The 10,066-nt window shown below is 39.4% G+C and overlaps 1 protein-coding gene across 8 annotated transcripts in view; it reads right to left on the reverse strand.

Annotated features, from left to right (window-relative positions):
• The window catches only part of NFIA (nuclear factor I A), a 427,927-nt gene that overhangs the window by 349,734 nt on the left and 68,127 nt on the right, over positions 1-10,066 (reverse strand). The window contains exon 3 of one of the 8 annotated variants that reach the window (XM_061411781.1): positions 2,813-10,066. This exon is cut by the window's right edge and continues 16,119 nt beyond it. The exons of the other annotated variants lie outside the window; for them this stretch is intronic. The gene's annotated coding sequence lies outside the window, so the exon portion shown is untranslated. Of the gene's footprint in view, positions 1-2,812 lie in introns of those variants that run through there. 8 annotated transcript variants of the gene reach the window in all.

A 10,066-nucleotide genomic window follows, 5' to 3' on the forward strand; every position in this document is an offset into this window, starting at 1 on the left:
TGAATTGGAATGGGAAAAGTTATTCCAATAAAAGCAAACAAATTAACTCACCTGACCTTGGTCCACATAAAAGATTCATTTTCTTAATGGAAACAAACTCTTTGAGTCTAGCTCAGGTTTAACCACTGAAGTGTATGTGGAACCTAAATTAAGCTATAGAAATGTACGCCTCCAGAAACTCAGGTGTACATGCACAAGTGGTAGAGAGTTCTAATAGCTGAGAGATATGCCACTGGCATGGTCTAGCATGACCCACTTCTACAATGATTACCACATGAGTCAGAAACCTGTTAAGACCCAATTAACAAAAATGTTATGCATCACTGATGCGTGCTTTGTCCAGAGCTTAATTCCACTGTTTTCCTAGGTAAATTCTGTCTTTCTATTCATTAACTTTCTCTTCCCTTGGGTACAAGAAGCAACTTCTTCCACTTTGTTTAAAAAGGTTACAGAAGATCTGAAAGTTACAGGGCAATGAGTATGCCTGTTTATCCACTGCTCTAAGAGAGTAAGGTAACATATGTCTGCATCATACATTTGGCATCTGTGATGCCTTTAAAATCATGAACCTTTCTTATTTCACTAGCAGTCTGAAACATAACTAAATGCAGCCTGAGCAAGTTGGAAATGTATTGGTCTTTCCTCTTCTCCCTACCTCAACATCAAGAACTTTGTTTTAATACAGAGTAGAGGTAATTACCGAGCAGTCATTCTGGGAGCATCAGAAAAGTTAGAGTCTAGGCTGTATGCTTGAAGCAAAACACTGACTTTTTAGAGAAGAGTCAACAACGGTTCATCATAACTTAAGAACCATTACCCTGGGTCAGTTCCCTTGTCTACCAAGCCAGGATTCTAATTCTTATGGGACACCCCCCGCCACCCCCCGCCAAGAGACAGTTTGTAAGAAGGGATAGCTGGGCTCTGAACGTCTCTCACCATTCTTAGCTTTATTAGATGATGTCTTTCACGTATTCAGTATCTAAACTTCCCTTGAAAATTGTCCCTAATGTGAAATACCACAAAGAACTCAAAACTTCAGATGAGAAAATGTGACTGTTGTCTTTCTGTGGGTATATTTCACTTGCACAGGAACTTAAACCCAAATTGTGTGGATGCTTGCTCTTACTCCACTAGATAAAGGTGAAAGTCAAAAGTGTTAGTCACTCAGTCATGCCCAACTCTTTGCAACCCCACAGATCCGCCAGGTTCCTCTGTCCATGGAATTCTCCAGGCAAGAATACTGGAGTAGGTAGCCATTCCCTTCTCCAGAGGATCTTCTCAGCCCAGGGATGGAAACCAGGTCTCCTGCACTGCAGGCAGGTTCTTTGCCTTCTGAGCCGCCAGGGAAGCCCTAGATAATGGTAGACATGAACTACTCCTGGGGCGAACTGGGCTTCCCAGGTAGCTCAATGGTAAAGAATCTGCCTCCCAGGGCAGGAGACGCCAAAGACGTGGGTTCAATCCCTGGGTTGGGAAGATGTCCTGGATTAGGCAATGGCAACCCATTCCAGTATTCTCATCTGGAAAATTCCATGCACAGAGGAGCCTGGTGGGCTACAGTCCACGGGGTCGCAAAAAGTTGGACAGGAACTGAACAGACCACAACAGCTGGGACAACTAAGCTACTTACATAGTCCAGAAATGACCTTTACCTAATCTTACACGTTCAACAGTTAGAAGATTTAAAAAAGAAAAAAAGCATGAGGCAGGTAGGCAGCACTGTTTATAGAAACGAGTACTCCTGCTTTGAGTGTGCAACCCTAGGAAAGCCACTTTCTCATCAGGACCTGAGTTTCCTTATCTATAAATAGTAGGGGGTTGTATTAACTAACTTCTCTGAAGTCTAGATATTGAAAACTCTCTTTTTACATATGTAAAATTATCAGCATCCGTTTCATGCAGGCAATGCCCATTTTAAACAGCAACATATGAGGGGGTTATGCTCATCAACACTTCCACTTCAGCTACATATTTTTTATTTCACACATAATAAAGCTCCTCATTTGTAACTGGGCTCTTCTCATCCCTGCAGATCACAACTCATTATGGCCCATTATTCTTCCTCTTCATTATTTATTAAATTAATTAGGTGCTCAGTACAACTACATTTTCAACTCATTCACCCAAAATAAAGGCACATGAAATAAGGTTGACTAAACAACCCGATACTAAAACAATACATAACAGGCAGTTTCATCTCAATCATTCCATTCAGTTCAGAAATCTTCAGGGTTTAAAATTTGCCAGACATTGATTGGGCTTCGTGCATGGGAGTCAAGGCCTTGCTAAGACCCTTGCCCTGAAGGAGCTTCCAGGCTACTGAGGACGCCAATAGCTACTCAACAGCAGCTAAGAGTCAGGTGTAGGCAGGATATTCTTCAATATCCCACCTGTTTTCAAGGTTTCTGCAGAGTAAAGGGCAAGGTTTTGGTGAAGAGTACTTAGGCTTATAAATAAAAACAAATAAAAATGGAAAATAAATGCAAATTCTAAAAGATTTATACTTTTTACCTTTTAAAGGTAAAAAGGCTCACTTAAAAAAAAAAAGGCTCACTTCCTACCAAAACATTACAGTCTCCTTTCCATTTTTAAGGGCATAATTATTCTTTTTCAATGTCCAGGAGTATCAAGAGAAGGCAAAAAACACGGCAAACTTTATTTTAGCCAGGCATCTTATGAGACAATTTCCCATGTCTGTCGGACAAAGTAAATGGTCGGATGATGGTTTTATGAATTTACGGTCTCTTGGGAAGCCCTCCTCAAAGAGGTTAGTTATTAATTCAACCTAGAGGAAGTTCTCTATTTTGAGTAGTTCTTTTTTTTTTTTTTTTGAGTAGTTCTTAACTTTTTAAGATAATGGGATCATTTAAAATCTTGACAATTGTTACCAACTTTCTCCTCAGAAAAATTCATAGGCAGCATGCAATTTCAGGAACTAATACACAGACCGTAAGTTAACCGAGCCTGTTCGTCCTGTTCATTATTTGTATTAATGACCTGTATGATGGCATATTAACAACTGATTGGTGAATCAGGCACACTGGAATGAAACTAAGATGTCTGCTAACATTCATCTTTGAGTCTAGATCCCTAGGGTTCAAAAAGAGCTCCATATGTTGGACGGTACAGTGCAGTCAGCAAGAGGACATTGTGTGTGTGTGTGTGTGTGTGTGTGTGTGTGTGTGTTCATTAAAAAAAAAAAAATCAACTACGTACAAGATGGAAGAGACCATCTGGGCAGCAGTGGTTGTTAACATACCTGAATGACGAAAAAAATTCCATCAACTCTGTGATGTTCCTGAGGTGAAATGGAGACCAAGGAGAGATGTTAATCAGAGGCAGATTTCAACTAAATAAAAGAAAGCATTTTCAAACAATGTGCATTAAGACGGAAGAGGCTGCCCAGTGAGTAAGGGAGCTCTTCTATCTGGGGAGGGGCAGGTTAGAGCAGTGCAAGAAGACAGAACTAGGTTCTAATCTCAGTTTTGCCTTAAGCTAGACACATGAGCTCAGGCAAGTCGCCTTATGTTTATGTAACTTAGTTTCCTCATCTGTAAACCGGAATTTATAAAACCTACACAAAGTCAACTGAGACAGTGAGAAAGTATCTACTACACTATGTTGCAGATATTGGGTTTTCAACATGAGTGCCTGAAACCTTCTTCCCCACTCCCCCTCTCTCTTGCTTTTCTCTGGAAGTATTTAAGCAGAGGCTCTTGGGGGCATCAGACAGGAGTTTCTTACAGAGGAAGGCCATTAGACGTGACGGCCTCTAATATCCTTTTAAGTCTAGGCTTTGGTTAGCAAAACTGTTCGTAGGTGATATCTTTCCTACATTATGTGTATCATGTTGAAAATAATTTACTTTTGTCCTTCTCCCTTCCTTGAGCAGCCACCTGAAAAACAGAATGAATGCTCCTATTTTTCTTCTTAGGTATTATATGCTTGCTGGCTCATTCCACTTTATTTCAAAGAATTTTCCATAAGCTCTTAAATGCTTCCATATGACACCATATTCTGCAGGTAACCTGAGTTCATACCATTCCCCAAACACGAGTCCCTATAAAACATTCCAGGATCTCTTTGTGTGCTCTGAATAGAATTTGTTAGGCTGCCAAATCATTCGGTCTTCTCCAGATAGCCTTGTCGTCCCTAACTTGGGTTATCAAATTCTTTTATCAGCATATTTTAATCAAAGCCTTTCAAAACAGTCTGAGGGTTAGGAAACACCATAAGGTCTAAGAGAAAAAGGCAAGAGGGTAAAATAGAACTACCAAGGGGGACAGAAGGAAAGGGTTATTCTGACTTTGCTTTAGGATACAACCTCGGCGAAAGCTACTGTCATCGTAGGAGAGGAAAAAAAAAATGCCAGCTCAAATGTCACATGTGAATACATTATTGGCATTCATAAACAACAACAAAAAAGGAGGTATTCTAGTTTTCTTCCTAACCCGTGACTTTACACAAGATCGTTCATCAGCGTAGTTTAAAAGGAGGAAATCTTCTCTTCTGTCAAGATATCGTCATCCACCACTCAAAAAAAAATGTAAAAATCAAATAAAAATTTTTCAGGAGGAAGAAAAGTCCCAGGCTCCACGCCTTCTAAGGCGGCAGAGATTCACTCCTTTCGTGGTGAGAAGCAGAAATGGTGGGCGCGATCCAGAGTCACAGCTGCTTTGGAAGCCGCGGGGCTCTGCTGTCATTTCAGAAGCCTCGCTGCACACACACATCTGAACACGGCCACCTGGATTCCCTCCTCCCGTGGAGGGAGGCCAGGTTACAGCGGTTCCATCCGCGCGGCTCTCTGCAAGGAAGGAGGAAGGCCCCTACGAGAGAGCTTGCCACCCTCCACGCAAGATGCTTTGTCAAAAAGGGTGATAACTAAAATGAGAGAGAGAGGAAAATAAACAAAAACTGGCTGCCTCCTCCCATCCAGCCCCAATTTTATAACTAAAGAAAAATCATTGTTTCTTTCATTATTCCTCTCTTCCAACTATGACAGTCAACACTCTTCAGCAAGTAACTCATCAGTGGAAAGCTATTCAAAGAATTTTACATTGATAACGCTATACACGAGGAACTGGAGAGAACTTTGTTGATAATTTGTTCTGAACCTCTCACCATTCAGATACCTGGAATGTCTGCTCCTCGCCTGGTCAAAATAGAAAAGCCCTGTGAAGGATTCGTAATACACATCTGCTTGTGTGTTCTGGACAGAATAAATCTCCCCTTCCTCCCATTTATACAACACTCACTCCATTGTTCGGTTGTAAGGTCTGTCTCCACTGCAAGACCTAAAGCCTCTTGAGTGAGACCCAGGCTTATTCCTCTTTGGATCCATAATGCCTCGCAGAATGGCTGGCTCAGAGAAAATTCTCACAGTTGCCCCAATAAACGGTTGCTGAATTAAGTGGGATCAAAGGACACTGAAGGTCAAGAAGCTAAAATGACTGGCCAAGGATCACACAGCCAGAACAAGAACTAAATCCCCCAGTGGGGCTCGGTCTCCTCTTCCACATGGACTCTCTCGTGCTAAAAGAAAAGTGCCAGGAATGGCTTAGGATTTTATTGTCTCTCGAAGCCCAACGGTCCTTCTTTCAACACTGAAGCAACTCTTCTTCCAGTAAGGCACTCAGATTCAACAAAAAGGAATCTGTTTTGCCTAGTATTAAATAATTTGATAAAAAGCTGGTAAAACAGAAAAGGTTTTGCACATGCAAATCTGCCCTTGCACCCAATTTCAATTCTCTTATTTTCCTGATCTATATTCCTGCTCTCCAGATGGACCATCAGCTTTATACCAATGCCAGCAACAGCTTGCGTATTGTTTGTTTAAAACAAAGATGATGGATTAAATATCATATGCAATGTGAGGAAAGAGGTTAAGGCTAATATTCCTGTTCTGAAATATATCATAAACCCAGTCCATGTAGCTTTTTTCCCCAGTGGACTCGTATAAATAAAAATTTAATTTTATTTTTCAGACCCATAAGAGGAAGCACGCATTCATCTAGAATATGGAGCCTTTCCATCGCTCCAGATTTATTCTTGTTCTAAGGCATCATTACCCTCCAAATTATACAGACTTATGTCATTTCATTGAAACACTCATTCAGCCATCACATGCCCAGATCCAACAGTAACACTTTTGTTGTAAAATTATGCCAAAATGAGCAAACTTGAAATTCTTTCACCTATATTTGAGTACTCTGCAAAATGTCTTTAATCATCTCAAATAAATTCCAACCAAAAAAAAAAAATCTACAGTTCCAATGCAAAATATATAAATCAAAGAAATCACAGCAGAGGTCTCTTTTTGTACCCTACACATTATTATACGAAGCACCCTACAAAGTGGCCATAGTTGCCAATAGGGTGGACTGTGTATCAAAACCAGCCCTACTACGTAGGTTTCCTGCCGCAACTATAGATTCTGTCCTGCATGTTTATATGTAATTTCCATTAGAAAAATGATTTAAGGGGGAAAAAAACACTTTTTGAATCCAGGAAGAAAGAACTGTGCAAAGATAAGTCTATCAAGGGATTCTGATGATAGGATATCATTTAAGTAGATTATCATCAACAAAAGAATACTGATTAGGCTCTAGGAAGTCTCAAGAGGACTATCTCTAGAAAAAGAAATCAAAGGTGAAACTCTCCACTACCTCCACTATTCTCCCGGATACAAGGATGGGTGTGTACTATACAGAAACAAGGAGCCCACCAGAATAGTCACAAACGCACGGTCTAATCTCAAATACAGTGCAGGCAACAGTTTCTTGACCAAAAGTTTTATTACCCTGCCATTTCTGTCACCCGGTCAGCTTGAAACTTTATTTAAGGCTGGAATTTGGCCCTCCCGAGTTGCACCATGAAGAGAAAATATTTAAAGAAAGGTGTTTTGCAATTCCCATGTTTGGAATGAGTGATCAAATCTGTAGTGCTACCAACGCTTTCTAGATGCCAGTTCAATGACATCCATTTTATATGTCAGGACAGAATAGCAGGCAGATTGTATGTCTAATGAGACACTCCACAATGCTATACCAACTTGGGGATGCATGTGGGGTAGTCTAAAACTGTAAAATATGACCCTTCCAGCAACGTGACTGCCAAAAGCACAATTAATCCAGTCTTATTGCACTATAACTCTCTCCGTTGTACAATACTGGATTGCCATTTTCTCTTGTATGTTTGCACATGTGAGAATATTAGTGGACTAACAGGCATACACAAGCATTCAGACAAATAAAGCAAGCAATAATACAGAATGTTCCCATTAGCAATATAAAAAAATAGCCACAAATACATCACGGTAAACAAGTGTAGACATTAATAAATTTAACTTTTAAATGTGGAAATGTCCCATTCACAAGTCCAGAATGTAAGTACTATCTAGGACCCTGAAGCTTAAATTTGGGTTAAATCAAACTTCAGGTCCCTTACGGCTGTAACATTCTATGATTCTTTGAGTCTATTTTTATTTGTTCACTTGAATTTCTTCTTGTCAGGGAAGGTAGCTTTAACCTCCCTTTAGAATATCTTTCCACCTACACATCTTCCTACTGCAATAACACAAGTTGAGCTGAATGCACAGTTATGTAACTTTAAGATCAAAAGAAAATAGAAAAGAGAGTCCTACCCTAGCCCCACACGCTATCACCACCAAGACCCAGCACAGGGAACATTTAATTTTACCAATATATTAAAGGCTGCACTAAAATATTTCCCAACAGGTTAGGTTAAAAATTCTCCGTACTTTGGATTTATGGCTGGGGGCGGGGCGTAGGGGTGGGGAGGTGGGGAGGGGGAATCACACCATTGAAAGTTACCTGAATAATGGTATCTACTGATCTGACTGCTATCCTTCCTTCACAATGCTATTTAAGAACAGCAAAAAGAGTCTTTTATTGTACACATCTACTTATAGAGTGCAAATTCTTTGTCTCATAAAGCGAACTCTATTTGTATTGAATATATATTCACTATTTCCTGCTAATGGGGTAAAAACTGATTCCAGATGAGTAGAAAAATGCCTTCGTTTTCACAGAAAATTCATTCCAGGGGGGGAAAAAATGTTTAAAAGTTTTTAATAAATCTATAACTTTGTAGATTGGTTTCTAGTTTCTGCATCTATATTTCACTCCTCAGGTTTGTTTTGTTTTTTTTTTTTAGGAGGGTCAGTTTGCAGTAACTCAGTGTATGTTTACATTCTGCGCATAAGGTTGCTGATCTCCACCCAGAATCCAAGAGAGCTTTTATGCTGTCTTGCCCCAAAGAGAACACCTTTTTAGAAGAACAATAAATACAGCATGGAATATCACCTGAAAAACAAGAGTTCAAAAAGCCCCAGGAGGAGCAGAGTTAAAGACGATCATTTAATCAACCTTAACTCACACTAGAATATTTAGCGATTGCATCATTCCCAGAACACAAGTCACACGCTGTCCTCAGTGCACTGCATTGAGTAACAGACAATGCAACGTTTTAAATTTGATTTCCTAATGTCCTGGAGGTCAATGTGAGACCTTGCAATTTGTTAATATAGTTATCGTAAATTTATTCGAGATTTTTAAAACTGGACCTGTACTACAGCTAATAGATACTATTAACAAAATAAATCACGAGGCCCTCATAAGATATTACAAAATGCAAAGCACTGCCATGTTCAAGTTTTAAATCTGATCGGGGCAGCTGCAAACTTAGAAGTATCTTCTGCCCTAGAACTTTCTATTGACTACTGACTATTGAAATTGACTATTAATTTCTGATGTTTATATTTTCCTAAAACTTTGAACCAGCTATGGTGTTTAAAAGGGAGTTTGTGCAAGAGCCACCTTTCAGCTTGAAATGGACTCAACTGCAGATTGTTAGTAACTTTAAACACCCAAACGTTACACAGCCTCATGGGTGTTATCTTGATCACTTTTAAAGACATTTTCAATAATGTCCTTTGAGATGGGACCAGAAATGACTTTATTACTTTCCCAAAGGCTTCGCTCACAAGCTTATCACTCTGATGGCAGCTGTGTTACTGAAACCTGTCACTGTCACGGCAGATGTGACGTAAGTGGACATGAGAGCAACACCGTTAAAAACGACCGGAGTCTGCCTGGAATGCCCAACCCTGTGTAGCAACAAATGTTGATTTCCATTCTAACAATATTTCCAAACAATCCTTAAATCTGGCAGACAGAAAGAATACTAATCACCTAGATAAATGTGTTTCTTCTACACTCTGGAGAAGCGCCATAAGAATATATCACGTTTAGGAAGCTTATGTGAGTGAAGCACTGTCCCACTTGGCATAACTTACTGAATTTCATATTACTTTATTAGGAGGTTGGTGAAGACACTGGGTAAAACTCTACAATGAAGTTAATGCAGTCCTGTCCTCTCATAATTACGAATACTACGGGGCCCAAACCAAACCTATGGCCAAGTTTACACCACCTGATATGGGCCAAAGAAACATGGTTTGATCTATATGAACCAAAAAATAAAAGTGAAGGGGGAAATCCCTTTTCCTTGGCCTTGATTATCCAAATATGCTATCTCTAAAGATCAGGCTCCCTTTGAGATGTGAGTATACCCTACCAAGCCTCTAGACATGCAGATTTTCTCCTTCAAATGTGTATTAAACACGTGTATTTAAAACAATACCAAAGTTAGCAAATTCACAAAGTGAGCAGAGACAAAGTTGTTAAAATTCAAAGGCATTAAGTACAAGTATCTACTTACCAGCTATAAATGTGCTACATGTGTACTAGTTTCTTATTGAAATTATATATAATCTCATAATATACATTTCTTCCCCAACAATGAGGCAAGCAAATATTATGATGAATATGTATTTCCATAATAAAGATTTTCAGTTACAATAAATGGCTCAAAACTTCAACCCTAAAGATTGAATTTTTTCACTTTTCAGAGTTGTAGTCTGAATAGATGCAAAAATTTAACAAGAAATATCACAAGAGTTATTTCAGCCAAATTATTTAATGAGCACCCATGCAATCTATGCCAAATAAAAAAGAAGAACACAGTGCGACGCCAGCTTCTCTGA

Source organism: Bos javanicus, chromosome 3, assembly GCF_032452875.1.
Source record: "Bos javanicus breed banteng chromosome 3, ARS-OSU_banteng_1.0, whole genome shotgun sequence".
NCBI classification, from domain to species: Eukaryota; Metazoa; Chordata; class Mammalia; order Artiodactyla; family Bovidae; genus Bos; species Bos javanicus.